This window comes from Oncorhynchus masou, chromosome 13, assembly GCF_036934945.1.
Source record: "Oncorhynchus masou masou isolate Uvic2021 chromosome 13, UVic_Omas_1.1, whole genome shotgun sequence".
NCBI classification, from domain to species: Eukaryota; Metazoa; Chordata; class Actinopteri; order Salmoniformes; family Salmonidae; genus Oncorhynchus; species Oncorhynchus masou.
In genome coordinates, this window is record NC_088224.1 from 10,280,488 (window position 1) to 10,305,655 (window position 25,168).

At 45.7% G+C, this 25,168-nt stretch overlaps 1 pseudogene; it reads left to right on the forward strand.

Annotated features, from left to right (window-relative positions):
- LOC135551639 (unconventional myosin-Ig-like) overlaps window positions 1-25,168 on the forward strand; it is a 170,390-nt pseudogene that overhangs the window by 50,762 nt on the left and 94,460 nt on the right.

Sequence of the window (25,168 nt, forward strand, 5' to 3'; positions counted from 1 at the left end):
GGTGAAACAGAGACATGAGAGAGAGAGTGAGTCCATGAATAGATGTTCCTGTGAATTACACCCTGTTAGTTCAGATTCTGATAATGAATGGCTCACCTGAGGCACCATGATGACCGTTGCATTTATCTTCTCTTTGAGCTAGCTAACACACCATCTGACACTGTGGGGCTGTGTGAACGATGGACTCATTCATTCTCACTGAACAGAAATAACCCACAATATTTCCCTGTTCTCTTGTCTTGTATTTGAGGTTATGGTTTATAGTTAAACTCTAATGGTCTCTCTCTCTCTCTCTCAATCTGTGTGTGTGTGTGTATGTGTGTGTGTGTGTGTGTGTGTGTGTGTGTGTGTGTGTGTGTGTGTGTGTGTGTGTGTGTGTGTGTGTGTGTGTGTGTGTGTGTAAGTCAAGGGTGGTGCAGCAGAATGGAGGTGAGAGGAACTTCCACTCCTTCTATCAGGTAAATGCTCACTGGTCATTACACTACGTACAATATGGTTATAAGTAGAACTGACGATGACTTTAATGATGCCCGAATCTAATCCGGTTATAAGTAGAAATGACGATGACTTTAATGATGCCCGAATCTGACTTCCGGCGCCGACAGAGATGGCCGCCTGCTTCGCGTTCCCAGGAAACTATGCAGTTTTTAGTTTTTTTACGTGTTATTTCTTACATTAGTACCCCAGGTCATCTTAGGTTTCATTACATACAGTTGAGAAGAACTACTGAATTTAAGAGCAGCGTCAATTCATCATCAGTACGACCAAGAATATGACTTTCGCGAAGCGGATCCTGTGTTCTGCCTTTCACCCAGGACAACGGAATGGATCCCAGCCGGCGACCCAAAAAAACGACTCCGTAAAAGAGGGAAACGAGGCGGTCTTCTGGTCAGACTCCGGAGACGGGCACATTGTGCACCACTCCCTAGCATTCTTCTCGCCAATGTCCAGTCTCTTGACAACAAGGTTGATGAAATACGAGCAAGGGTAGCATTCCAGAGGGACATCAGAGACTGTAACGTTCTTTGCTTCACGGAAACATAGCTCACTGGAGAGACACTATCGGAGTCGGTGCAGCCAGCGGGTTTCTCTACGCATCGCGCCGACAGAAACAAACATCTTTCTGTTTTTATTTTATTTTATTTTATTTTATTTCACCTTTATTTAACCAGGTAGGCTAGTTGAGAACAAGTTCTCATTTGCAACTGCGACCTGGCCAAGATAAAGCTTAGCAGTGTGAACAGACAACACAGAGTTACACATGGAGTAAACAATTATCAAGTCAATAACACAGTACAAAAAAGGGGAGTCTATATACATTGTGTGCAAAAGGCATGAGGAGGTAGGCGAATAATTACAATTTTGCAAATTAGCACTGGAGTGATAAATGATCAGATGGTCATGTACAGGTAGAGATACTGGTGTGCAAAAGAGCAGAAAAGTAAATAAATAAAAACAGTGTGGGGATGAGGTAGGTGAAAATGTGTGGGCTATTTACCAATAGACTATGTACAGCTGCAGCAATTGGTTAGCTGCTCAGATAGCACATGTTTGAAGTTGGTGAGGGAGATAAAATTCTCCAACTTCAGGGATTTTGCAATTCGTTCCAGTCACAGGCAGCAGAGTACTGGAACGACAGGCGGCCAAATGAGGTGTTGGCTTTAGGGATGATCAGTGAGATACACCTGCTGGAGCGCGTGCTACGGATGGGTGTTGCCATCGTGACCAGTGAACTGAGATAAGGCGGAGCTTTACCTAGCATGGACTTGTGGATGACCTGGAGCCAGTGGGTCTGGCGACGAATATGTAGCGAGGGCCAGCCGACTAGAGCATACAAGTCGCAGTGGTGGGTGGTATAAGGTGCTTTAGTGACAAAACGGATGGCACTGTGATAAACTGCATCCAGTTTGCCATAAGTCGCTCTGGATAAGAGCGTCTGCTAAATGACTTAAATGTAAATGTAATGTAAATGAGTAGAGTGTTGGAGGCTATTTTGTAGATGACATCGCCGAAGTCGAGGATCGGTAGGATTGTCAGTTTTACTAGGGTAAGTTTGGCGGCGTGAGTGAAGGAGGCTTTGTTGCGGAATAGAAAGCCGACTCTTGATTTGATTTTCGATTGGAGATGTTTGATATGAGTCTGGAAGGAGAGTTTACAGTCTAGCCAGACACCTAGGTACTTATAGGTGTCCACATATTCAAGGTCGGAACCATCCAGGGTGGTGATGCTCGTCGGGCATGCGGGTGCAGGCAGCAATCGGTTGAAAAGCATGCATTTGGTTTTACTAGCGTTTAAGAGCAGTTGGAGCCAACGGAAGGAGTGTTGTATGGCATTGAAGCTCGTTTGGAGGTTAGATAGCACAGTGTCCAAGGACGGGCCGGAAGTATATAGAATGGTGTCGTCTGCGTAGAGGTGGATCAGGGAATCACCCACAGCAAGAGCAACATCATTGATATATACAGAGAAAAGAGTCGGCCCGAGAATTGAACCCTGTGGCACCCCCATAGAGACTGCCAGAGGACCGGACAGCATGCCCTCCGATTTGACACACTGAACTCTGTCTGCAAAGTAATTGGTGAACCAGGCAAGGCAGTCATCCGAAAAACCGAGGCTACTGAGTCTGTCGATAAGAATATGGTGATTGACAGAGTTGAAAGCCTTGGCAAGGTCGATGAAGACGGCTGCACAGTACTGTCTTTTATCGATGGCGGTTATGATATCGTTTAGTACCTTGAGTGTGGCTGAGGTGCACCCGTGACCGGCTCGGAAACCAGATTGCACAGCGGAGAAGGTACGGTGGGATTCGAGATGGTCAGTGACCTGTTTGCTGACTTGGCTTTCGAAGACCTTAGATAGGCAGGGCAGGATGGATATAGGTCTGTAACAGTTTGGGTCCAGGGTGTCTCCCCCTTTGAAGAGGGGGATGACTGCGGCAGCTTTCTAATCCTTGGTGATCTCAGACGATATGAAAGAGAGGTTGAACAGGCAAGAAGGTAAGAAGAGGGGCGGGGGCGTATGCCTTATAGCTAACGAGACGTGGTGTGATCACAGAAACATACAGGAACTCAAATCCTTCTGTTCACCTTTTTAGAATTCCTCACAATCAAATCGACCGCATTATCTACCAAGAGAATTCTCTTCGATTATAATCACAGCCGTATATATTCCCCCCAAGCAGACACATCGATGGCTCTGAATGAACTTTATTTGACTCTTTGCAAACTGGAATCCATACATCCTGAGGCTGCATTCATTGTAGCTGGGGATTTTAACAAGGCTAATCTGAAAACAAGACTCCCTAAATTGTATCAGCATATCGATTGCGCAACCAGGGCTGGCAAAACCTTGGATCATTGTTATTCTAACTTCCGCAACACATATAAGGCCCTGCCCCGCCCTCCTTTCGGAAAAGCTGACCACGACTCCATTTTGTTGATCCCTGCCTACAGACAGAAACTAAAACAAGAAGCTCCCATGCTGAGGTCTGTCCAACGCTGGTCCGACCAAGCTGATTCCACACTCCAAGACTGCTTCCATCACGTGGACTGGGATATGTTTCGTATTGCGTCAGACAACAAAATTGACGAATACGCTGATTCGGTGTGCGAGTTCATTAGAATGTGCTTTGAAGATGTCGTTCCCATAGCAACGATTAAAACATTCCCAAACCAGAAACCGTGGATTGATGGCAGCATTTGCGTGAAACTGAAAGCGCGAACCACTGCTTTTAATCAGGGCAAGGTGACTGGAAACATGACCGAAAACAATCAGTGCAGCTATTCCCTCCGCAAGGCAATCAAACAAGCTAAGCGTCAGTATAGAGACAAAGTAGAATCTCAATTCAACGGCTCAGACAGAAGAGGTATGTGGCAGGGTCTACAGTCAATCACGGACTACAAAAAGAAAACCAGCCCAGTCACGGACCAGGATGTCTTGCTCCCAGGCAGACTAAATAACTTTTTTGCCCGCTTTGAGGACAATACAGTGCCACTGACACGGCCTGCAACGAAAACATGCGGACTCTCCTTCACTGCAGCCGGTGATTAAAACATTTAAACGTGTTAACCCTCGCAAGGCTGCAGGCCCAGACGGCATCCCCAGCCGCGCCCTCAGAGCATGCGCAGACCAGCTGGCTGGTGTGTTTACGGACATATTCAATCAATCCCTATCTCAGTCTGCTGTTCCCACATGCTTCAAGAGGGCCACCATTGTTCCTGTTCCCAAGAAAGCTAAGGTAACTGAGCTAAACGACTACCGCCCCGTAGCACTCACTTCCGTCATCATGAAGTGCTTTGAGAGACTAGTCAAGGACCATTTCACCTCCACCCTACCTGACACCCTAGACCCACTCCAATTTGCTTACCGCCCAAATAGGTCCACAGACGATACAATCTCAACCACACTGCACACTGCCCTAACCCATCTGGACAAGAGGAATATCTATGTGAGAATGCTGTTCATCGACTACAGCTCGGCATTCAACACCATAGTACCCTCCAAGCTCGTCATCTAGCTCGAGACCCTGGGTCTCGACCGCGCCCTGTGCAACTGGGTACTGGACTTCCTGACGGGCCACCCCCAGGTGGTGAGGGTAGGCAACAACATCTCCACCCCGCTGATCCTCAACACTGGGGCCCCACAAGGGTGCGTTCTGAGCCCTCTCCTGTACTCCCTGTTCACCCACGACTACGTGGCTACGCACGCCTCCAACTCAATCATCAAGTTTGCGGACGACACAACAGTGGTAGGCTTGTTTACCAACAACGACGAGACGGTCTACAGGGAGGAGGTGAGGGCCCTCATCATTAGTCATTTAGGTCAACATTGATTCATTCAGAGATCCTCACTGAACTTCTGGAGAGAGTTTGCTGCACTGAAAGTAAAGGGGCTGAATAATTTTGCACGCCCAATTTTTCAGTTTTTGATTTGTTAAAAAAGTTTGAAATATCCAATAAATGTTGTTCCACTTCATGATTTTGTCCCACTTGTTGATTCTTCACAAAAAATACAGTTTTATATCTTTATGTTTGAAGCCTGAAATGTGGCAAAAGGTCGCAAAGTTCAAGGGGGGGCCGAATACTTTCGCAAGGCACTGTATATACTGTACTCTATATCATCTACTGCATCTTTATGTAATACATGTATCACTATCCACTTTAACTATGCCACTTTGTTTACATACTCATCTCATATGTATATACTGTACTCGATACCATCTACTGTATCTTGCCTATGCTGCTCTGTACCATCACTCATTCACATGTCTTTATGTACATATTCTTTACCACCTTACACCCCTTGTTCCCCTTATCCCCTTGTGTATAAGACAGTAGTTTTGGAATTGTTAGTTAGATTACTTGTTGTTTATTACTGCATTGTCGGAACTAGAAGCACAAGCATTTCGCTACACTCGCATTAACATCTGCTAACCATGTGTATGTGACAAATAAAATTTGATTTGATTTGGATTTGATCCGGTTATAAGTAGAAGTGACGATGACTTTAATGATGCCCGAATCTGATCCGGTTGTAAGTAGAAGTGACGATGACTTTAATGATGGCCGAATCTGATCCGGTTATAAGTAGAAGTGACGATGACTTTAATGATGGCCGAATCTGATCCGGTTATAAGTAGAAGTGACGATGACTTTAATGATGCCCGAATCTGATCCGGTTATAAGTAGAAGTGACGATGACTTTAATGATGCCCGAATCTGATCCGGTTATAAGTAGAAGTGACGATGACTTTAATGATGCCCGAATCTGATCCGGTTGTAAGTAGAAGTGACGATGACTTTAATGATGCCCGAATCTGATCCGGTTATAAGTAGAAGTGACGATGACTTTAATGATGCCCGAATCTGATCCGGTTATAAGTAGAAGTGACGATGACTTTAATGATGGCCGAATCTGATCCGGTTATAAGTAGAAGTGACGATGACTTTAATGATGCCCGAATCTGATCCGGTTATAAGTAGAAGTGACGATGACTTTAATGATGCCCGAATCTGATCCGGTTATAAGTAGAAGTGACGATGACTTTAATGATGCCCGAATCTGATCCGGTTATAAGTAGAAATGACGATGACTTTAATGATGCCCGAATCTGATCCGGTTATAAGTAGAAATGACGATGACTTTAATGATGGCCGAATCTGATCCGGTTATAAGTAGAAGTGACGATGACTTTAATGATGCCCGAATCTGATCCGGTTATAAGTAGAAGTGACGATGACTTTAATGATGGCCGAATCTGATCCAGTTATAAGTAGAAGTGACGATGACTTTAATGATGCCCGAATCTGATCCGGGGAAAATAATGGAGTTTTGAAAAGTTCTTCTATTTCTGTCCTCATAAATATTCATGCTACATCCATCTTTTTCTACACTGTGTGTTGTGTGTCTCCGTAGTTACTACGGGGAGGCACAGATGACATGTTAAAGTCCCTTCACCTGCACAATGATCCTGCCGACTATGTGTGCACCAGAGATGGAGCTGTCGCCACTGTGAGTGCCCCCCCCCCCCATCTACTGGTTCTACTGAATGACGATTACATTATGGTAGCCCACCTTCAGCATGTGTGGGGGTAAATAACGACATCTCTCTTTCTTTGTCTCAAGACGTCCTACAACGACAGGTACAGCCACAACGCTCAGTGCTCAGTGCCCTGAACGTGATTGGCTTTCAGAGGAGGAGATTCACTCCATCTACAGAATCCTGGGGACCATCCTCATCCTGGTTGGTCAACACTTCTATTGGTCATACAAGCTAAAGGTTACCTGAATGGTTCAATACAACTACAAGACCTTAGCATGACTAACATAAGAGATTTAAATAACGTTTGGTATACACCACAGAGTTGCCTTGGTAACGGCAGTGCAACTGAAACTTACACAATAAAAATACTTTTTACAAGTATATCCCTTGTTCTTGTTTAAGGGTGTGACACATCATGTTATAACAGCAAGATGTCTGACTCTCCCCAGGGTAACCTGCAGTTTGAGACAGACAGAGAGAGTGTCCTGGTGGTGGGGACGGGGGACGTGAGTCACATCGCTGAGCTGACCAGCACAGAGCCAGACAACGTGACCAAGAGCCTGCTGTACCGGACTGTGGCCACCGGGAGCGGAGAAGTCATAGAGAAGGGACATTCTGAGAAGGAGGCCTGCTTCGGCCGGGATGCTTTCACCAAGGTGCTGGGCTGGACACATCAATACAAGACTATCTATCTGTCTTCAAACCTTACAAGCCCCATCTAATGTTGACTCATTGTTGTGTAGTGTGTAACATAGTGTCAGCCTTCTCACATCTTTTTCTCATGTTATTTTCTCATGTTATTTCGGGTCACATCTCTCTCTCTCCCTCTCTCTCTCTCTCTCTCTCTCTCTCTCTCTCTCTCTGTCTGTCTGTCTCCCTGTCTGTCTCTGTGTCTCTCTCTGTCTCTGTCTCTCTCTCTCTCTTTATCTGTCTTTTTAGGCTCTCTATGAGACACTATTTGATTGGATTGTAGGCCGTATCAACGCTGTTATTGAGGTGAAAGACTACAACCCAGTGCTTCATGGGAAAAACACAGTTATTGGAGTGCTGGATATTTACGGCTTTGAGATCTTCGACAACAACAGGTTAGTAACGGTATCTGTATTGATCTATGTACCTTCTCCATCTTCTCCAGTTATTCCAGTATTTGAACATATGTATGTATCTTTCTATCAATATCTGTATTTTATACATTTAGGAAATATATGATATATATTATATCATCAAAATGTAACATAGCCATGCTGTGACTACATGATCGGTTGTGTCATATTAACACCTGTGTTCGTGTGTCGTTGTTGTTCAGCTTTGAGCAGTTCTGCATCAACTACTGTAATGAGAAGCTGCAGCAGCTCTTCATCCAGCTGATCCTTTGCCAGGAACAAGACGAGTACAAGAGAGAGGGTATCATCTGGCAGCATGTGAGTACCAGAGAGATAGTATCATCTGGCAGCCTGTGAGTACCGGAGAGAGGGTATAATCTGGCAGCATGTCAGTACCAGAGAGAGGGTATAATCTGGCAGCATGTGAGTACCGGATTGAGGGTATCATCTGGCAGCATGTGAGTACCAGAGGGATAGTAGCATCTGGCAGCATGTGAGTACCGGAGAGATAGTATCATCTGGCAGCCTGTGAGTACCAGAGAGAGGGTATAATCTGGCAGCATGTGAGTACCGGAGAGAGGGTATAATCTGGCAGCATGTGAGTACCGGAGAGAGGGTATCATCTGGCAGCATGTGAGTACCGGAGAGAGGGTATCATCTGGCAGCATGTGAGTACCGGAGAGATAGTATCATCTGGCAGCATGTGAGTACCGGAGAGATAGTATCATCTGGCAGCATGTGAGTACCGGATTGAGGGTATCATCTGGCAGCATGTGAGTACCGGATTGAGGGTATCATCTGGCAGCATGTGAGTACCGGATTGAGGGTATCATCTGGCGTTATGTGAGTACCGGAGAGAGGGTACAATCTGGCATTATGTGAGTACCGGAGAGATAGTATCATCTGGCGTTATGTGAGTACCGGAGAGATAGTATCATCTGGCGTTATGTGAGTACCGGATTGAGGGTATCATCTGGCAGCATGTGAGTACCAGAGAGAGGGTATCATCTGGCGTTATGTGAGTACCGGAGAGAGGGTACAATCTGGCAGCATGTGAGTACCGGAAAGAGGGTATCTGGCAGCAATTGAGTGGCGTACACGCACAAGCAAGCAAACACATGGGCCCTGACACACACAGATAGACTGACACACACACACACACAGTCTTTCTCTCCCTGTTCTCTCTCTCCCCACCCCCTCTCTCTCCAAACATACACACTCCAAAAACACACCACCCCGCACATGCAATATTCATAAACAAACGTTTAACAGTTCCTCTCCCCCCATGTGTTCCCAGATTGACTACTTTAACAACCAGATCATCGTGGACCTGGTGGAACAGCCCCATAAAGGCTTCATCTCTGTACTGGATGAGGCCTGTCTCTCTGTGGGGAAGGTGACAGACACCGTCTGCCTGGAGAGTATGGATGCAAAGCTGGGACAACACCCCCACTACACCTCTCGCAAGGTGTGTCAGAACAGCACTGCCTCAAACAGAATCAACTACATTCTATTCTCCCTTGACATCCAATTAACACAATTACCTCCAGCTTTCCTTTACTTTCCGATAGCCGTGTCCCTATATAACCACCGTGTCCCTATATAACCACTGTGTCCCCATATAACCACCGTGTCCCCATATAACCACCGTGTCCCTATATAACCACTGTGTCCCTATATAACCACTGTGTCCCTATATAACCACTGTGTCCCTCCCTATATAACCACTGTGTCCCTCACTATATAACCACTGTGTCCCTATATAATACTGTGTCCCTCCCTATATAACCACCATGTCCCTCCCTATATAAACACCATGTCCCTCCCTATATAACCACTGTGTCCCTATATAACCAATGTGTCCCTATATAACCAGTGTGTCCCTCCCTATATAACTACTGTGTCCCTCCCTATATAACCACTGTGTCCCTCCCTATATAACCACCGTGTCAATCCCTATATATCCACTGTGTCCCTATATAACCACTGTGTCCCTCCCTATATAACCACTGTGTCCCTCACTATATAACCACCATGTCCCTCCATATATAACCACTGTGTCCCTATATAACCAATGTGTCCCTATATAACCACTGTGTCCCTATATAACCACCATGTCCCTCCCTATATAACAACTGTGTCCCTCCCTATATAACAACTGTGTCCCTCCCTATATAACCACCATGTCCCTCCCTATATAACAACTGTGTCCCTCCCTATATAACCACTGTGTCCCTCCCTATATAACCACTGTGTCCCTCCCTATATAACCACTGTGTCCCTCCCTATATAACCACCATGTCCCTCCCTATATAACCACTGTGTCCCTATATAACCACTGTGTCCCTCCCTATATAACCACTGTGTCCCTCCCTATATAACCACCATGTCCCTCCCTATATAACCACTGTGTCCCTATATAACCACTATGTCCCTCACTATGTAACAACTGTGTCCCTCCCTATATAACCACTGCGTCCCTCCCTATATAACACTGTGTCCCTCCCTATTTAACCACCGTGTCCCTATATAACCACATTGTCCCTATATAACCACTGTGTCCCTATATAACCACCATGTCCCTGCCTATATAACCAATGTGTCCCTCCCTATATAACCACTGTGTCCCTCCCTATATAACCACTGTGTTCCTCCCTATATAACCACCCTGTCCCTATATAACCACTGTGTCCCTATATAACCACTGTGTCCCTATTTAACCACTGTGTCCCTATATAACCACCGTGTCCCTATTTAACCACTGTGTCCCTATTTAACCACTGTGTCCCTATATAACCACCGTGTCCCTCCCTATATAACCACTGTGTACCTCCATATATAACCACTGTGTGTCCCTCCATATATAACCACTGTGTCCCTCCCTATATAACCACCATGTCCCTCCCTATATAACCACTGTGTCCCTCCCTATATAACCACTGTGTCCCTCCCTATATAACCACCATGTCCCTCCCTATATAACCACTGTGTCCCTATAAAACCACTATGTCCCTCCCTATGTAACAACTGTGTCCCTCCCTATATAACCACTGCGTCCCTCCCTATATAACACTGTGTCCCTCCCTATATAACCAACATGTCCCTATATAACCACCGTGTCCCTATATAACCACTGTGTCCCTATATAACCACCGTGTCCCTCCCTATATAACCAATGTGTCCCTACCTATATAACCACTGTGTCCCTCCCTATATAACCACTGTGTTCCTCCCTATATAACCACCCTGTCCCTATATAACCACTGTGTCCCTATATAACCACTGTGACTTTCCTATATAACCACCGTGTCCTTCCTATATAACCACCGTGTCCCAATATAACCGCCGTGTCCCAATATAACCACTGTGTCCCTCCCTATATAACCACTGTGTCCCTATATAACCACTGTGTCCCTACATAACCACTGTGTCCCTATATAACCACCATGTCCCTCCCAATATAACCACCATGTCCCTCCATATATAACCACTGTGTCACTCCCTATATAACCACCGTGTCACTCCCTATATAACCACTGTGTCCCTATATAACCACCGTGTCCCTATTTAACCACTGTGTCCCTATATAACCACCGTGTCCCTCCCTATATAACCACTGTGTACCTCCATATATAACCACTGTGTGTCCCTCCATATATAACCACTGTGTCCCTCCCTATATAACCACCATGTCCCTCCCTATATAACCACTGTGTCCCTCCCTATATAACCACTGTGTCCCTCCCTATATAACCACTGTATCCCTCCCTATATAAACACCATGTCCCTCCCTATATAACCACTGTGTCCCTATAAAACCACTATGTCCCTCCCTATGTAACAACTGTGTCCCTCCCTATATAACCACTGCGTCCCTCCCTATATAACACTGTGTCCCTCCCTATATAACCACCGTGTCCCTATATAACCACTGTGTCCCTATATAACCACTGTGTCCCTATATAACCACCGTGTCCCTCCCTATATAACCAATGTGTCCCTCCCTATATAACCACTGTGTCCCTCCCTATATAACCACTGTGTTCCTCCCTATATAACCACCCTGTCCCTATATAACCACTGTGTCCCTATATAACCACTGTGTCTTTCCTATATAACCACCGTGTCTCTATATAACCACTGTGTCCCTCCCTTTATAACCACTGTGTCCCTCCCTTTATAACCACTGTGTCCCTATATAACCACCGTGTCCCAATATAACCACCGTGTCCCAATTTAACCACTGTGTCCCTCCCTATATAACCATCGTGTCCCTATATAACCACTGTGTCCCTATATAACCACTGTGTCCCTATATAACCACTGTGTCCCTATATAACCACTGTGTCCCTCCCTATATAACCACTGTGTCCCTCCCTATAAAACCACTGTGTGACAATATAACCACCGTGTCCCTATATAACCACTGTGTCACTACCTATATAACCACTGTGTCCCTCCCTATATAACCACCATGTCCCTCCCTATATAACCACTGTGTCCCTATATAACCAATGTGTCCCTATATAACCAGTGTTTCCCTCCCTATATAACTACTGTGTCCCTCCCTATATAACCACTGTGTCCCTCCCTATATAACACCGTGTCAATCCCTATATATCCACTGTGTCCCTATATAACCACTGTGTCCCTCCCTATATAACCACTGTGTCCCTCACTATATAACCACCATGTCCCTCCCTATATAACCACTGTGTCCCTATATAACCAATGTGTCCCTATATAACCACTGTGTCCCTATATAACCACCATGTCCCTCCCTATATAACCACCATGTCCCTCCCTATATAACCACTGTGTCCCTCCCTATATAACCACCGTGTCCCTCCCTATATAACCACCATGTCCCTCCCTATATAACCACCATGCCCCTCCCTATATAACCACTGTGTCCCTCCCTATATAACCACTGTGTCCCTCCCTATATAACCACTGTGTCCCTCCCTATATAACCACCATGTCCCTCCCTATATAACCACTGTGTCCCTATATAACCACTGTGTCCCTCCCTATATAACCACTGTGTCCCTCCCTATATAGCCACTGTGTCCCTCCCTATATAACCACTGTGTCACTCCCTATATAACCACTGTGTCCCTATATAACCACCGTGTCCCTATTTAACCACTGTGTCCCTATATAACCACCGTGTCCCTCCCAATATAACCACTGTGTACCTCCATATATAACCACTGTGTGTCCCTCCATATATAACCACTGTGTCCCTCCCTATATAACCACCATGTCCCTCCCTATATAACCACTGTGTCCCTCCCTATATAACCACTGTGTCCCTCCCTATATAACCACCATGTCCCTCCCTATATAACCACTGTGTCCCTATATAACCACCGTGTCCCTATATAACCACTGTGTCCCTATATAACCACTGTGTCCCTATATAACCACTGTGTCCCTCCCTATATAACCACTGTGTCCCTCCCTATATAACCACTGTGTCCCTATATAACCACTGTGTTCCTCCCTATATAACCACCATGTCCCTCCCTATATAAACACCATGTCCCTCCCTAAATAACCACTGTGTCCCTATATAACCAATGTGTCCCTATATAACCAGTGTGTCCCTCCCTATATAACCACTGTGTCCCTCCCTATATAACCACCGTGTCAATCCCTATATATCCACTGTGTCCCTATATAACCACTGTGTCCCTCCCTATATAACCACCGTGTCCCTCACTATACAACCACCATGTCCCTCCCTATATAAACACTGTGTCCCTATATAACCACCGTGTCCCTATATAACCACTGTGTCCCTATATAACCACTGTGTCCCTATATAACCACCGTGTCCCTATATAACCACCGTGTCCATATATAACCAATGTGTCCCTCCCTATATAACCACTGTGTCCCTCCCTATATTACCACTGTGTCCCTATATAACCATCGTGTCCCTATATAATCACCGTGTCCATATATAACCAATGTGTCCCTCCCTATATAACCACTGTGTCCCTCCCTATATTACCACCGTGTCCCTCCCTATATAACCACCATGTCCCTCCATATATAACCACTGTGTCCCTCCCTATATAACCACTGTGTCCCTCCCTATATAACCACTGTGTCCCTCCCTATATAACCACCGTGTCCCAATATAACCACTGTGTCCCTCCCAATATAACCACTGTGTCCCTCCCAATATAACCACTGTGTCTCTCCCAATATAACCACTGTGTCACTCCCTATATAACCACTGTGTCACTCCCTATATAACCACTGTGTCCCTATATAACCACTGTGTCCCTATATAACCACTGTGTCCCTATATAACCACTGTGTCCCTATATAACCATTGTGTCCCTCCCTATATAACCACTGTGTCCCTCCCTATATAACCACTGTGTCCCTATATGACCACTGTGTCCCTATATGACCACTGTGTCCCTATATAACCACTGTGTCCCTATATAACCACTGTGTCCCTATATAACCACTGTCCCTATATAACCACTGTGTCCCTATATAACCACTCTGTCCCTCCCTATATAACCACCGTGTCCCAATATAACCACCGTGTCCCTATATAACCACTGTGTCCCTTCCTATATAACCAATGTGTCCCTCCCTATATAACCACTGTGTCCCTATGTAACCACTGTGTCCCTCCCTATATAACCACTGTGTCCCTACATAACCACTGTGTCCCTAAATAACCACTCTGTCCCTCCCTATATAACCACCGTGTCCCAATATAACCACCGTGTCCGTATATAACCACTGTGTCCCTTCCTATATAACCACTGTGTCCCTCCCTATATAACCACTGTGTCCCTACATAACCACTGTGTCCCTCCCTATATAACCACTGTGTCCCTATATAACCACTGTGTCCCTCCCTATGTAACCACTGTGTCCTTATATAACCACTGTGTCCCTATATAACCACCGTGTCCCTCCCTATATAACCACTGTGTCCCTATATAACCAATGTGTCCCTATATAACCAGTGTTTCCCTCCCTATATAACTACTGTGTCCCTCCCTATATAACCACTGTGTCCCTCCCTATATAACACCGTGTCAATCCCTATATATCCACTGTGTCCCTATATAACCACTGTGTCCCTCCCTATATAACCACTGTGTCCCTCACTATATAACCACCATGTCCCTCCCTATATAACCACTGTGTCCCTATATAACCAATGTGTCCCTATATAACCACTGTGTCCCTATATAACCACCATGTCCCTCCCTATATAACCACCATGTCCCTCCCTATATAACCACTGTGTCCCTCCCTATATAACCACCATGTCCCTCCCTATATAACCACCATGCCCCTCCCTATATAACCACTGTGTCCCTCCCTATATAACCACTGTGTCCCTCCCTATATAACCACTGTGTCCCTCCCTATATAACCACCATGTCCCTCCCTATATAACCACTGTGTCCCTATATAACCACTGTGTCCCTCCCTATATAACCACTGTGTCCCTCCCTATATAGCCACTGTGTCCCTCCCTATATAACCACTGTGTCACTCCCTATATAACCACTGTGTCCCTATATAACCACCGTGTCCCTATTTAACCACTGTGTCCCTATATAACCACCGTGTCCCTCCCAATATAACCACTGTGTACCTCCATATATAACCACTGTGTCCCTCCCTATATAACCACCATGTCCCTCCCTATATAACCACTGTGTCCCTCCCTATATAACCACTGTGTCCCTCCCTATATAACCACCATGTCCCTCCCTATATAACCACTGTGTCCCTATATAACCACCGTGTCCCTATATAACCACTGTGTCCCTATATAACCACTGTGTCCCTATATAACCACTGTGTCCCTCCCTATATAACCACTGTGTCCCTCCCTATATAACCACTGTGTCCCTATATAACCACTGTGTTCCTCCCTATATAACCACCATGTCCCTCCCTATATAAACACCATGTCCCTCCCTAAATAACCACTGTGTCCCTATATAACCAATGTGTCCCTATATAACCAGTGTGTCCCTCCCTATATAACCACTGTGTCCCTCCCTATATAACCACCGTGTCAATCCCTATATATCCACTGTGTCCCTATATAACCACTGTGTCCCTCCCTATATAACCACTGTGTCCCTCCCTATACAACCACCATGTCCCTCCCTATATAAACACTGTGTCCCTATATAACCACCGTGTCCCTATATAACCACTGTGTCCCTATATAACCACTGTGTCCCTATATAACCACCGTGTCCCTATATAACCACCGTGTCCATATATAACCAATGTGTCCCTCCCTATATAACCACTGTGTCCCTCCCTATATTACCACTGTGTCCCTATATAACCACCGTGTCCCTATATAATCACCGTGTCCATATATAACCAATGTGTCCCTCCCTATATAACCACTGTGTCCCTCCCTATATTACCACCGTGTCCCTCCCTATATAACCACCATGTCCCTCCATATATAACCACTGTGTCCCTCCCTATATAACCACTGTGTCCCTCCCTATATAACCACTGTGTCCCTCCCTATATAACCACCGTGTCCCAATATAACCACTGTGTCCCTCCCAATATAACCACTGTGTCCCTCCCAATATAACCACTGTGTCCCTCCCAATATAACCACTGTGTCACTCCCTATATAACCACTGTGTCACTCCCTATATAACCACTGTGTCCCTATATAACCACTGTGTCCCTATATAACCACTGTGTCCCTATATAACCACTGTGTCCCTATATAACCATTGTGTCCCTCCCTATATAACCACTGTGTCCCTCCCTATATAACCACTGTGTCCCTATATGACCACTGTGTCCCTATATGACCACTGTGTCCCTATATAACCACTGTGTCCCTATATAACCACTGTCCCTATATAACCACTGTGTCCCTATATAACCACTCTGTCCCTCCCTATATAACCACCGTGTCCCAATATAACCACCGTGTCCCTTCCTATATAACCACTGTGTCCCTTCCTATATAACCAATGTGTCCCTCCCTATATAACCACTGTGTCCCTATGTAACCACTGTGTCCCTCCCTATATAACCACTGTGTCCCTACATAACAACTGTGTCCCTAAATAACCACTCTGTCCCTCCCTATATAACCACCGTGTCCCAATATAACCACCGTGTCCGTATATAACCACTGTGTCCCTTCCTATATAACCACTGTGTCCCTCCCTATATAACCACTGTGTCCCTATGTAACCACTGTGTCCCTCCCTATATAACCACTGTGTCCCTACATAACCACTGTGTCCCTCCCTATATAACCACTGTGTCCCTATATAACCACTGTGTCCCTCCCTATGTAACCACTGTGTCCTTATATAACCACTGTGTCCCTATATAACCACCGTGTCCCTCCCTATATAACCACTGTGTCCCTATATAACCACTGTGTCCCTATATAACCACTATGTCCCTATATATCCACCGTGTCCCTATATAACCACCGTGTCCCTGTATAACCACTGTGTCCCTCCCTATATAACCACTGTCTCCCTCCCTATATTACCACTGTGTCCCTATATAACCACTGTGTCCCTCCCTATATAACCACTGTGTCCCTATATAACCACTGTGTCCCTCCCTATATAACCACCGTGTCCCTATATAACCACTGTGTCCCTCCCTATGTAACCACTGTGTCCTTATATAACCACTGTGTCCCTATATAACCACCGTGTCCCTCCCTATATAACCACTGTGTCCCTACATAACCACTGTGTCCCTCCCTATGTAACCACTTTGTCCCTATATAACCACTGTGTCCCTATATAACCACTGTGTCCCTATATAACCACTGTGTCCCTATATATCCACCGTGTCCCTATATAACCACCGTGTCCCTATATAACCACTGTGTCCCTCCCTATATAACCACTGTCTCCCTCCCTATATTACCACTGTGTCCCTATATAACCACTGTGTCCCTCCCTATATAACCACTGTGTCCCTCCCTATATAACCACTGTGTCCCTCCCTATATAACCACCGTGTCCCTATATAACCACCGTGTCCCTATATAACCACTGTGCCCCTCCCTATATAACCACTGTGCCCCTCCCTATATAACCACTGTGTCCCTCCCTATATAACCACTGTGTCCCTCCCTATATAACCACTGTCTCCCGCCCTATATTACCACTGTGTCCCTATATAACCACTGTGTCCCTCCCTATATAACCAATGTGTCCCTATATAACCACTGTGTCCCTCCCTATATAACCACTGTGTCCCTCCCTATATAACCACTGTGTCCCTCCCTATATAACCACCGTGTCCCTATATAACCACCGTGTCCCTATATAACCACTGTGCCCCTCCCTATATAACCACTGTGCCCCTCCCTATGTAACCACTGTGTCCCTCCCTATATAACCACTGTGTCCCTCCCTATATAACCACTGTGTCCCTATATAACCACTGTGTCCCTCCCTATATAACCACTGTGTCCCTATATAACCACTGTGTCCCTCCCTATATAACCACTGTGTCCCTATATAACCACTGTGTCCCTATATAACCACTGTGTCCCTATATAACCACTGTGTCCCTATATAACCACCGTGTCCCTCCCTTTATAACCACTGTCTCCCTCCCTATATTACCACTGTGTCCCTATATAACCACTGTGTCCCTCCCTATATAACCACTGTGTCCCTCCCTATATAACCACTGTGTCCCTCCCTATATAACCACTGTGTCCCTCCCTATATAACCACTGTGTCCCTCCCTATATAACCACTGTGTCCCTATATAACCACCGTGTCCCTATATAACCACTGTGCCCCTCCGTATATAACCACTGTACCCCTCCCTATATAACCACTGTGTCCCTCCCTATATAACCACTGTGTCCCTCCCTATATAACCACTGTGTCCCTCCCTATATAACCACTGTGTCCCTCCCTATATAACCACCGTGTCCCTATATAACCACCGTGTCCCTATATAACCACTGTGCCCCTCCCTATATAACCACTGTGCCCCTCCCTATGTAACCACTGTGTCCCTCCCTATATAACCACTGTGTCCCTCCCTATATAACCACTGTGTCCCTATATAACCACTGTGTCCCTCCCTATATAACCACTGTGTCCCTATATAACCACTGTGTCCCTCCCTATATAACCACTGTGTCCCTATATAACCACTGTGTCCCTATATAACCACTGTGTCCCTATATAACCACTGTGTCCCTATATAACCACCGTGTCCCTCCCTTTATAACCACTGTCTCCCTCCCTATATTACCACTGTGTCCCTATATAACCACTGTGTCCCTCCCTATATAACCACTGTGTCCCTCCCTATATAACCACTGTGTCCCTATGTAACCACTGTGTCCCTCCCTATATAACCACTGTGTCCCTACATAACCACTGTGTCCCTCCCTATATAACCACTGTGTCCCTATATAACCACTGTGTCCCTCCCTATGTAACCACTGTGTCCTTATATAACCACTGTGTCCCTATATAACCACCGTGTCCCTCCCTATATAACCACTGTGTCCCTATATAACCACTGTGTCCCTATATAACCACTATGTCCCTATATATCCACCGTGTCCCTATATAACCACCGTGTCCCTGTATAACCACTGTGTCCCTCCCTATATAACCACTGTCTCCCTCCCTATATTACCACTGTGTCCCTATATAACCACTGTGTCCCTCCCTATATAACCACTGTGTCCCTATATAACCACTGTGTCCCTCCCTATATAACCACCGTGTCCCTATATAACCACCGTGTCCCTATTTAACCACTGTGTCCCTATATAACCACCGTGTCCCTCCCAATATAACCACTGTGTACCTCCATATATAACCACTGTGTGTCCCTCCATATATAACCACTGTGTCCCTCCCTATATAACCACCATGTCCCTCCCTATATAACCACTGTGTCCCTCCCTATATAACCACTGTGTCCCTCCCTATATAACCACCATGTCCCTCCCTATATAACCACTGTGTCCCTATATAACCACCGTGTCCCTATATAACCACTGTGTCCCTATATAACCACTGTGTCCCTATATAACCACTGTGTCCCTCCCTATATAACCACTGTGTCCCTCCCTATATAACCACTGTGTCCCTATATAACCACTGTGTTCCTCCCTATATAACCACCATGTCCCTCCCTATATAAACACCATGTCCCTCCCTAAATAACCACTGTGTCCCTATATAACCAATGTGTCCCTATATAACCAGTGTGTCCCTCCCTATATAACCACTGTGTCCCTCCCTATATAACCACCGTGTCAATCCCTATATATCCACTGTGTCCCTATATAACCACTGTGTCCCTCCCTATATAACCACCGTGTCCCTCACTATACAACCACCATGTCCCTCCCTATATAAACACTGTGTCCCTATATAACCACCGTGTCCCTATATAACCACTGTGTCCCTATATAACCACTGTGTCCCTATATAACCACCGTGTCCCTATATAACCACCGTGTCCATATATAACCAATGTGTCCCTCCCTATATAACCACTGTGTCCCTCCCTATATTACCACTGTGTCCCTATATAACCATCGTGTCCCTATATAATCACCGTGTCCATATATAACCAATGTGTCCCTCCCTATATAACCACTGTGTCCCTCCCTATATTACCACCGTGTCCCTCCCTATATAACCACCATGTCCCTCCATATATAACCACTGTGTCCCTCCCTATATAACCACTGTGTCCCTCCCTATATAACCACTGTGTCCCTCCCTATATAACCACCGTGTCCCAATATAACCACTGTGTCCCTCCCAATATAACCACTGTGTCCCTCCCAATATAACCACTGTGTCTCTCCCAATATAACCACTGTGTCACTCCCTATATAACCACTGTGTCACTCCCTATATAACCACTGTGTCCCTATATAACCACTGTGTCCCTATATAACCACTGTGTCCCTATATAACCACTGTGTCCCTATATAACCATTGTGTCCCTCCCTATATAACCACTGTGTCCCTCCCTATATAACCACTGTGTCCCTATATGACCACTGTGTCCCTATATGACCACTGTGTCCCTATATAACCACTGTGTCCCTATATAACCACTGTGTCCCTATATAACCACTGTCCCTATATAACCACTGTGTCCCTATATAACCACTCTGTCCCTCCCTATATAACCACCGTGTCCCAATATAACCACCGTGTCCCTATATAACCACTGTGTCCCTTCCTATATAACCAATGTGTCCCTCCCTATATAACCACTGTGTCCCTATGTAACCACTGTGTCCCTCCCTATATAACCACTGTGTCCCTACATAACCACTGTGTCCCTAAATAACCACTCTGTCCCTCCCTATATAACCACCGTGTCCCAATATAACCACCGTGTCCGTATATAACCACTGTGTCCCTTCCTATATAACCACTGTGTCCCTCCCTATATAACCACTGTGTCCCTATGTAACCACTGTGTCCCTCCCTATATAACCACTGTGTCCCTACATAACCACTGTGTCCCTCCCTATATAACCACTGTGTCCCTATATAACCACTGTGTCCCTCCCTATGTAACCACTGTGTCCTTATATAACCACTGTGTCCCTATATAACCACCGTGTCCCTCCCTATATAACCACTGTGTCCCTATATAACCAATGTGTCCCTATATAACCAGTGTTTCCCTCCCTATATAACTACTGTGTCCCTCCCTATATAACCACTGTGTCCCTCCCTATATAACACCGTGTCAATCCCTATATATCCACTGTGTCCCTATATAACCACTGTGTCCCTCCCTATATAACCACTGTGTCCCTCACTATATAACCACCATGTCCCTCCCTATATAACCACTGTGTCCCTATATAACCAATGTGTCCCTATATAACCACTGTGTCCCTATATAACCACCATGTCCCTCCCTATATAACCACCATGTCCCTCCCTATATAACCACTGTGTCCCTCCCTATATAACCACCATGTCCCTCCCTATATAACCACCATGCCCCTCCCTATATAACCACTGTGTCCCTCCCTATATAACCACTGTGTCCCTCCCTATATAACCACTGTGTCCCTCCCTATATAACCACCATGTCCCTCCCTATATAACCACTGTGTCCCTATATAACCACTGTGTCCCTCCCTATATAACCACTGTGTCCCTCCCTATATAGCCACTGTGTCCCTCCCTATATAACCACTGTGTCACTCCCTATATAACCACTGTGTCCCTATATAACCACCGTGTCCCTATTTAACCACTGTGTCCCTATATAACCACCGTGTCCCTCCCAATATAACCACTGTGTACCTCCATATATAACCACTGTGTCCCTCCCTATATAACCACCATGTCCCTCCCTATATAACCACTGTGTCCCTCCCTATATAACCACTGTGTCCCTCCCTATATAACCACCATGTCCCTCCCTATATAACCACTGTGTCCCTATATAACCACCGTGTCCCTATATAACCACTGTGTCCCTATATAACCACTGTGTCCCTATATAACCACTGTGTCCCTCCCTATATAACCACTGTGTCCCTCCCTATATAACCACTGTGTCCCTATATAACCACTGTGTTCCTCCCTATATAACCACCATGTCCCTCCCTATATAAACACCATGTCCCTCCCTAAATAACCACTGTGTCCCTATATAACCAATGTGTCCCTATATAACCAGTGTGTCCCTCCCTATATAACCACTGTGTCCCTCCCTATATAACCACCGTGTCAATCCCTATATATCCACTGTGTCCCTATATAACCACTGTGTCCCTCCCTATATAACCACTGTGTCCCTCCCTATACAACCACCATGTCCCTCCCTATATAAACACTGTGTCCCTATATAACCACCGTGTCCCTATATAACCACTGTGTCCCTATATAACCACTGTGTCCCTATATAACCACCGTGTCCCTATATAACCACCGTGTCCATATATAACCAATGTGTCCCTCCCTATATAACCACTGTGTCCCTCCCTATATTACCACTGTGTCCCTATATAACCACCGTGTCCCTATATAATCACCGTGTCCATATATAACCAATGTGTCCCTCCCTATATAACCACTGTGTCCCTCCCTATATTACCACCGTGTCCCTCCCTATATAACCACCATGTCCCTCCATATATAACCACTGTGTCCATCCCTATATAACCACTGTGTCCCTCCCTATATCACCACTGTGTCCCTCCCTATATAACCACCGTGTCCCAATATAACCACTGTGTCCCTCCCAATATAACCACTGTGTCCCTCCCAATATAACCACTGTGTCCCTCCCAATATAACCACTGTGTCACTCCCTATATAACCACTGTGTCACTCCCTATATAACCACTGTGTCCCTATATAACCACTGTGTCCCTATATAACCACTGTGTCCCTATATAACCACTGTGTCCCTATATAACCATTGTGTCCCTCCCTATATAACCACTGTGTCCCTCCCTATATAACCACTGTGTCCCTATATGACCACTGTGTCCCTATATGACCACTGTGTCCCTATATAACCACTGTGTCCCTATATAACCACTGTCCCTATATAACCACTGTGTCCCTATATAACCACTCTGTCCCTCCCTATATAACCACCGTGTCCCAATATAACCACCGTGTCCCTTCCTATATAACCACTGTGTCCCTTCCTATATAACCAATGTGTCCCTCCCTATATAACCACTGTGTCCCTATGTAACCACTGTGTCCCTCCCTATATAACCACTGTGTCCCTACATAACCACTGTGTCCCTAAATAACCACTCTGTCCCTCCCTATATAACCACCGTGTCCCAATATAACCACCGTGTCCGTATATAACCACTGTGTCCCTTCCTATATAACCACTGTGTCCCTCCCTATATAACCACTGTGTCCCTATGTAACCACTGTGTCCCTCCCTATATAACCACTGTGTCCCTACATAACCACTGTGTCCCTCCCTATATAACCACTGTGTCCCTATATAACCACTGTGTCCCTCCCTATGTAACCACTGTGTCCTTATATAACCACTGTGTCCCTATATAACCACCGTGTCCCTCCCTATATAACCACTGTGTCCCTATATAACCACTGTGTCCCTATATAACCACTATGTCCCTATATATCCACCGTGTCCCTATATAACCACCGTGTCCCTGTATAACCACTGTGTCCCTCCCTATATAACCACTGTCTCCCTCCCTATATTACCACTGTGTCCCTATATAACCACTGTGTCCCTCCCTATATAACCACTGTGTCCCTATATAACCACTGTGTCCCTCCCTATATAACCACCGTGTCCCTATATAACCACTGTGTCCCTCCCTATGTAACCACTGTGTCCTTATATAACCACTGTGTCCCTATATAACCACCGTGTCCCTCCCTATATAACCACTGTGTCCCTACATAACCACTGTGTCCCTCCCTATGTAACCACTTTGTCCCTATATAACCACTGTGTCCCTATATAACCACTGTGTCCCTATATAACCACTGTGTCCCTATATATCCACCGTGTCCCTATATAACCACCGTGTCCCTATATAACCACTGTGTCCCTCCCTATATAACCACTGTCTCCCTCCCTATATTACCACTGTGTCCCTATATAACCACTGTGTCCCTCCCTATATAACCACTGTGTCCCTCCCTATATAACCACTGTGTCCCTCCCTATATAACCACCGTGTCCCTATATAACCACCGTGTCCCTATATAACCACTGTGCCCCTCCCTATATAACCACTGTGCCCCTCCCTATATAACCACTGTGTCCCTCCCTATATAACCACTGTGTCCCTCCCTATATAACCACTGTCTCCCGCCCTATATAACCACTGTGTCCCTCCCTATATAACCAATGTGTCCCTATATAACCACTGTGTCCCTCCCTATATAACCACTGTGTCCCTCCCTATATAACCACTGTGTCCCTCCCTATATAACCACCGTGTCCCTATATAACCACCGTGTCCCTATATAACCACTGTGCCCCTCCCTATATAACCACTGTGCCCCTCCCTATGTAACCACTGTGTCCCTCCCTATATAACCACTGTGTCCCTCCCTATATAACCACTGTGTCCCTATATAACCACTGTGTCCCTCCCTATATAACCACTGTGTCCCTATATAACCACTGTGTCCCTCCCTATATAACCACTGTGTCCCTATATAACCACTGTGTCCCTATATAACCACTGTGTCCCTATATAACCACTGTGTCCCTATATAACCACCGTGTCCCTCCCTTTATAACCACTGTCTCCCTCCCTATATTACCACTGTGTCCCTATATAACCACTGTGTCCCTCCCTATATAACCACTGTGTCCCTCCCTATATAACCACTGTGTCCCTCCCTATATAACCACTGTGTCCCTCCCTATATAACCACTGTGTCCCTCCCTATATAACCACTGTGTCCCTATATAACCACCGTGTCCCTATATAACCACTGTGCCCCTCCGTATATAACCACTGTAC